General features: G+C 40.4%; 2 long non-coding RNA genes across 4 annotated transcripts; both read right to left on the bottom strand.

The window, feature by feature from the left end:
- Positions 1 to 407: 407 nt before the first annotated feature.
- On the bottom strand, positions 408 to 1,547 carry LOC116802859. Of its 3 annotated transcripts, XR_004363209.1 has the most exons (5): positions 1,437 to 1,545; positions 1,110 to 1,369; positions 846 to 1,049; positions 660 to 735; positions 408 to 604 (listed from the first exon to the last, which is right to left on the bottom strand). It is a non-coding gene; the product is annotated as an uncharacterized LOC116802859 (long non-coding RNA). The 3 variants fall into 3 exon arrangements; XR_004363208.1 differs by having other exon boundaries at positions 1,110 to 1,547; XR_004363207.1 differs by lacking the exons at positions 846 to 1,049; positions 1,110 to 1,369; positions 1,437 to 1,545 and having other exon boundaries at positions 660 to 839.
- Positions 1,548 to 2,085: 538 nt separating this feature from the next.
- On the bottom strand, positions 2,086 to 2,778 carry LOC116802858. The gene is made up of 3 exons (XR_004363206.1): positions 2,242 to 2,778; positions 2,159 to 2,184; positions 2,086 to 2,100 (listed from the first exon to the last, which is right to left on the bottom strand). It is a non-coding gene; the product is annotated as an uncharacterized LOC116802858 (long non-coding RNA).
- Between the last annotated feature and the right edge of the window lie 4,307 nt (positions 2,779 to 7,085).

Below are 7,085 nucleotides of genomic sequence, written 5' to 3'. Positions count from 1 at the left end.
TTACTACAAATTATTAATGTAAACAAAACATATAAGATGATAATGTTACCAGTCCATGTTTCTGTCTATAATCTAAGCCTAAAGCAAAAAAAAAAAATACTAACTAAATATTAAATACTAACTATGTCCAAATCCCCAACTCACCTCATGCAATGTTAAATTCTAAATTCAAATAATTGTACCTATATATTGCACAAAATGTAATCAAAGGCAAAATAAATTGTGGATGCGGAACAGAAGTCATTCTGTCTCCGTACCTCCACCAGTAAAGTTGAAAAGCTGCCAGAGCTAGCTTCAAACCAAGATTTATTGATGAAGCCATGCAATCGCCAAGAAACTCCAATCTTAACTCACAAAAAGGCTTCTCTGACGGCCCCACAACAACCTTAGCAAACAGAGTCGACAACTTAGAAAAGAAAATTGACATTTTAATGGCCTTAATCTTACAAATAAGAAACAATAATCTTGACATGGACACATCAAATTAAATCTATATCCTCTTACATCTAAATAAACGATATCTTTATCCGATGGAAAAGCGCACGTCTGTCTGCTTATAAACCTCCTCCACTGTCACCACCCTTCTCGACGCAGCCTAATTTATCTGGAATAATAATTCAATTAGTGGATGGCACAAAAACAATAAACAATACCCTCACCTCAACGCATCCGGATGAGCAATCCTAAGACAACGCACTCCAGCTGATCCTGACGAAACGATGCGGAGAAAACCAACTAGGACATAAAGGATGAATCGGTAGATCGATATGAAAAGGATTAGTGTGGCAGAAACATGATGAATAAAAGGCGACTCGCTGCAGCAATTTATGCACAACGTCACTTACCTGAACTTTCTTCGCCACACAGTCCCTGGTAGTATCCCTTATCACCGATACAATCTACTTGCAGTGCTGCGCTGCAATTGACGGGCCATATAAGCTGCCTATGCTCCGATCAGGGCACCTTGCGCGGAGCAGCAAAATCTATCCTTCCTGCTACTCTGATAATCTTCCAGATCGACGAGCGCCTACATTAGTTGACGCTAAAACCTGAAAACAAATCAATTAACCAATAAGAAAATAAACAAAACAAATAAATAAAGCACTTACCTCAATAACCAGAGCCAACTGGTGATCCAACACAACCATCAAGAGAAGACCGGCTCCGCAAAAGAAAAACAAAATCGCCACCTTTCGCGATTATAAACACAAAAAACTGACAACCTTACAACGCCGTCTCCATCTCCTGATGCCACTGCACTCACAAGGATCACTATCCCGGAACTAACTTCATATTAAAATGAATTAAAATCCGTCTCCAAATTGTATAAATCTCCGCAATACCGTTTTCTCAATGACTTCCCGACAACCTATAAAGAAAGGAAAATTAATAAAAATATAATACTAAATTAATCAAAGACACAGAAAATTGCAAACCTGACAGGCAATCCAGCAGATACAAAAATTCGCCCTCATCCTGCCGATGATGCGCACGTAAATCAGGAGACGGGCCTCACTATAGCAAAACAAAATCGCTAACTTTTGCGATTATAGATACAAAAAACCGACAATTTTATGATGCCGTCTCCATCTCCTGACGCCATTGCATAAATAAAGAGCAATTGCGTGGCGCAGATGCCACACCAACATCCTGCAAAACATGTCCTTAAATTGCATATTTCTCCTCTGTTCTGTATCTTCAACGAATTTTCCGCTAACCTGTAATGAAAGGAAATTAAATAAGAATGCGATACAAAAATTACCCAAGGACACATAAATAATAACAAACCGGACAGACAAAGTAGCAGATACTATTAGCCTGCTCCATCCTGCTGACGACAAGCACGCAGCTCCAGCCTCAAAGACTCCAACTATTGAAACAAGGGTACACAAGCTATTACTGGGAAATTTATATTTAAAATGTAATACTTATCTAATTGCAACTTGATGACTCCATATCTGCGGCATCCCAGCTGCAATTGCACAATAACAAAGGTCCTCCAAACCAGCTCTTACAAAACGTACCTGAAAAGCAAAAACAAAATCAACGCAATTATAAAAAATACTCAATACTCACCCCAGACAAGCTTCCTTTAAGTACCTGAAAAACAATAACAAACGCAATCATATAAACAAATATACACAAATATAATACTTACCTTAATTTAATTTCCACTCAATGTACCTGAAACAACAAAAATTAACGCAATCATAAAAAACAAATAACATATATAATACTTACCAAATACTATTTTTGCATCCATTTCCATGCCTATAACGTTACGACGGCCCTCTGTAACAAATCTCGAACTGGCGGCCCCAAGCTGCCAATCCCGACGATATGGCCACAAGACGCGGCGCACCTGGCTTCATTCGGTGATAGATCGAGCCACAATCCTCACTGACGACTTCTCTGCCACAACGAGACGAACTCCACCATCATAATGCCAGCAGCTCTATATAAACGCAATGACAGCTTCGTGGGATTACATTCTTGCCACTAACGATACAACTTACCTTAATCAAATGACCGCGGCGAGGGATGCTGAAACCGAGAACTACTAACCTGCAACGCCGGCCGGACATACTTGTTGCAAATGGCCCACTTCCAGTGGCCGCAACAGACCACTGCCAAAATGCAACAAAACTTACCTGTGATGACTCCTGAGGCCCTCAACGATGCGGTGCTCCTGCCCTTCTGGTGGGGGTACCTGAAAAGAAATAAATAAAACAATGTTAGTCTAAAATTTTAATGTTTATTGCAAATAATTTCATTTTAAAAAAAAAATGTATACAAAACAAGCATATGATAATGTTACCAGCCCATGTCACTGTTATAATCTAAAGCCTACAAAGAAAAATACTAACTTAACATTAAATACTAAAATATGTCCAGCCCCAAACTCACCCCATGCTATGTTATACTCTAAAATTCAAATTATTGTACCTACATATTGCATTTATTGTAATCAAAGGCAAAATAAAATTGTGGATGCGGAACAGAATTCATTCTGTCTCCGTACCTCCACCTACAAAGTAAAAAGGAACAGAAGTCATTCTGTCTCCGTACCTCCACCAGTAAAGTTGAAAATAAAATCCACCAGTAAAGTTAAAAAAATGAAAAAAAAGGGAAAAATTAAATAAAATAATTTAAATAAACAAATAAAACAAATTAAATAAATAAATTAATAAACAATTAAATTAAAAATATTTAATTAAAACAAACGCGCTTCGCTTGCCTATTACTTTCACGCGCAAACTTAACAAAATTCGTTCGTCAATAGACAAATTAATTGTTATAAATTGTCTTCCGGCCGCAAAGTAATAAACCGCGACAACAATTAACATTGAGTGGTCTAAAGAAAACGAATTAATAAACAGTAATAGTGCAACCGCGAAATAAACCGCGAAAAGACGCCGCCCCAACCGAAGAAAACCAGGAGAAGAAAAGCAGAAATAAAGGAAAGAAATTACACCTGGAGAAATTATCAAAGAGAAGAAGAAATTCTAAAGCAAAGAAACGAAAAACCGGAGGACACATTAAATCATAAACCAAGGGTATTTATACCACCACAACTATCGCAATATTTTAATTTTTTATTATAAATAATATATATTAATAAAATAAAAAAATAAACATGTCCAGCTGTGACCACCTTTTCTCTGAAGACGAGGTGTTTTCAATTACCTCTAGCGAGCGATCTTCCCCTATTCATTTAAATATATCGCCCATGTCTCACGGGTCTAGCAATTCCCTGGTTAATACCGGAAATATTAACCTGAAGAAATTGCACACAAATAAAAAGAAAAGCCCAAAAAACTCTTCTTGGGTTGCCTTTAATTTCTTTAATTCCCTTTCTCAGAATATGAAAGAGAATATAAATGCCAAAAATGCCCTAAGAGACCCCCTCTCGATCACTAATACTGCTGCAGTCAATGTTGGCGCCAAAAGCAGCATCTCGAAGGGGAAATCGCCGTCTTCTCCTTCATTCTCTTCACAAATACACAAAAGAAATTCACTCCCCACAATGACTTACACAAATACACCCGCACTCACCAACACCGACGATACTCAAAGAGAGTTCATATCTACCTCAGCGACCTGCACTAATGCAACCACAGCCACTAATACGGACACAGTTTTAAGAAGCGACAAACCGAGCGACGCTATAGGAAATTTCCCCTCTCTCTCACACAGCAACAGCGCAGAGAAAAATCCCAGCCCATCCACCAAAATAGGACTTAATACTTTTTCCCCTCCTTCTTTTACACACACGCAAATAAATAAAGCTGCCGAAACAAATTTAGAAAGCTACTCTAAATCTCCCGCGCTTGCCAATTCAAAAACCCAACCCAACAATGATATTGACAGTGGTGAAATTGCTCCACCACTTATACAAATTAACGAAAGCAAGCAGGAGGAAAGACCAAGTACAACTGCCAAAGCTTTCTGGTCAATTTTTAACCCTAAACCGGACACTTCTAAACTCAGCCTAAGCAAAAAACCCACCACTCGCTCTGTAAATACTGGGAAAAGAAGCATTTCCCCTCATCAAAGGAGTGCTTCTTTACGCCCTGATGCTCAGGGTGATTTAAAATTAAAATCCAACAACAGACCCATGCCCACTGTGGGGAATTTATCAACAGCCCGCACCCTTAGCCGGCCTGCTGCCAAGCGGGACTTATTTAAATCACCGCCCAAGAGCCCAGACGAGCAACCCATGAGTTTCTCGGAAGTGGTTGCTGGAACAGGTCCAATTTTTGTGGCACCCTCAGTTCCGGCTCCAATTACAAAAACCCCGGCCAAGAGAACTAACGACGATCTGGACTGCTCCAGTTTCAAGACGCCAAATAAACGAGTATGCGTGACCGCCAACTTCAAATCTCCCAGCATTTTTCCACCTCTCACCACACCCGTTTTCCAAAGCAAGGCAGCCAAATCTGTATACGAGGAATCCAAAACTAGGAATCAACACTTACTACAGCCGTTACCCTGCAGCATCAAAGCTCCTGCACGCAGCGCAACGACACCGTCCCCTCAAAATACAGATCCTGAGCTGCCACCTTGGAAACTAGTGCCACAAAGCTGCAGAGCGCCACCCATACTCGTTGACGACGTCAAAGAAATTGTCCCGCTCCTGGAAAAGCTAAACTATACAGCAGGAGTCTCCAGCTACACTACCAGGGCAACTGAAGGGAACGGGGTCAGGATTCAGGCTAAGGACATGACCGCCTTCCACAAAATCAAAGATGTCCTTATAGCAAACGGCTTCCCTCTATTCACTAACCAGCCAAAGTCTGAGAGGGGCTTCCGAGTAGTAATCAGACATCTCCACCACTCCACTCCATGCTCGTGGATTTTCAAGGAGTTGCTGACACTCGGATTCACCGCGCGCTTCGTCAGAAATATGACGAACCCGGCTACAGGCGGCCCCATGCGCATGTTTGAAGTGGAGATCGTCATGGCCAAGGACGGCAGTCATGACAAAATTATCTCACTCAAACAAATCGGTGGGCAAAAAGTGGATATTGAAAGGAAAAACAGGACACGGGAGCCGGTCCAATGCTACAGATGCCAGGGCTACAGGCATGCCAAAAACTCGTGCATGAGACCACCAAAATGCATGAAATGCGCTGGCAACCACCTGTCATCCTGTTGCACCAAGCCAAGAACCACCCCTGCTACCTGCGTCAACTGCTCTGGAGAGCACATTAGTGCATACAAGGGATGCCCCGTTTACAAGGCAGAAAAACAAAAGCTTGCGGCCAACAACATTGACACAAACAAAATACGCACAATTAAAGACGCAACTAACAACTTCTATAGACGTCAAGGCCCTCCTCCACGCAATAATACCCCACGGCTGCCACACAGCTCAGCGATCCTGAACAGATCAATCGCTGAAGCTCGCCAGGAGGCAGCCAGAAAGTCGATGTTAAATCCTTTCCGCCAAAATATGAACGACAGAAGGCCACGTTCTTCTTCCCACGACACTGCCATTCAAAGCCGGCTGAATAAATGGCGCCGAAACATTAACAAGATACCCAAAAAGGGTAGGACAATTTCTAAAAACAACGCAAAGCCAAGAATGGCACCCAAGACAAGCAACCCAGCGCAAAGACATCTAGAAAATTACCAGGACATGCTCCGAAAACAAAGGAGCGAAGAGAATGACAAGGAACCTGAAAAAGGCACTCCAAATCCCATGCAAGCTAGCAATGACAGCCCTCCGACCACCAGCAGAGCTGCCAGAGCTAGTATTATACAAAGAGTTATTGATGTAGCCACACCATCGCCAAGAAACTCCAATCATTTCTTAAAAAAAGGATCATCGGACGACCCCACAAGAAATTTAGCAATTAGAGTCGACAATTTAGAAAAGAAAATCGACATTTTATTGGCATTAATTACTCAAGGAAGAGACAACAATCTTGACATGGATACATCCAATTAAATTTACAAATACTTATATCTATTAAAACGACATTTTATAAAGCTTCAAAATCAGTCCCCAAATTGCATAATTTTCCTCAGTCTGTATCTTCAAAGAATTCTCTCCTAACCTGTAATGAAAGGAAAACAAATAAGAATGCAATACATAAATTAATCAAGGACACATAAATAATAACAAACCTGACAGACAAAGTAGCAGATGCTAGTGGACAGCTCCATCCTGCTGACGACAAGCACGTAGCTCCAGCTTCAAAGACATCAACTATTGAAACAAAGGAACACAAGCTATTACTGGGAAATTTATATTTAAAATGTAATACTTATCTAATTGCAAACTTGATGACTCCAAAATTGCGGCATTCCAGCTGCAATAACACAATAACAAGAGCCTCCAACTTAGCCCTCACAAAACGTACCTGAAAAGCAAAAAATCAACGCAATTATAAAAGCAATAAATACTCCCAAGACTAGTTTCGTCCTAAAGTACCTGAAAAACAATAATAAACGCTACTATATAAACAAAGATACACCAAAATAATACTTACCTTAAATTAAATTCCACTCAATGCACCTGAAACAACAAAAATTAATGCAAACATAATTAACAAATAGCATATATAATACTTACCAAA

The sequence above is a fragment of the Drosophila sechellia genome, unplaced genomic scaffold (genome assembly GCF_004382195.2).
Source record: "Drosophila sechellia strain sech25 unplaced genomic scaffold, ASM438219v1 U_237, whole genome shotgun sequence".
Taxonomy (NCBI): Eukaryota; Metazoa; Arthropoda; class Insecta; order Diptera; family Drosophilidae; genus Drosophila; species Drosophila sechellia.
Note: the sequence above shows the minus strand (reverse complement) of the source record. Positions and strands in the feature narration are given on the sequence as shown.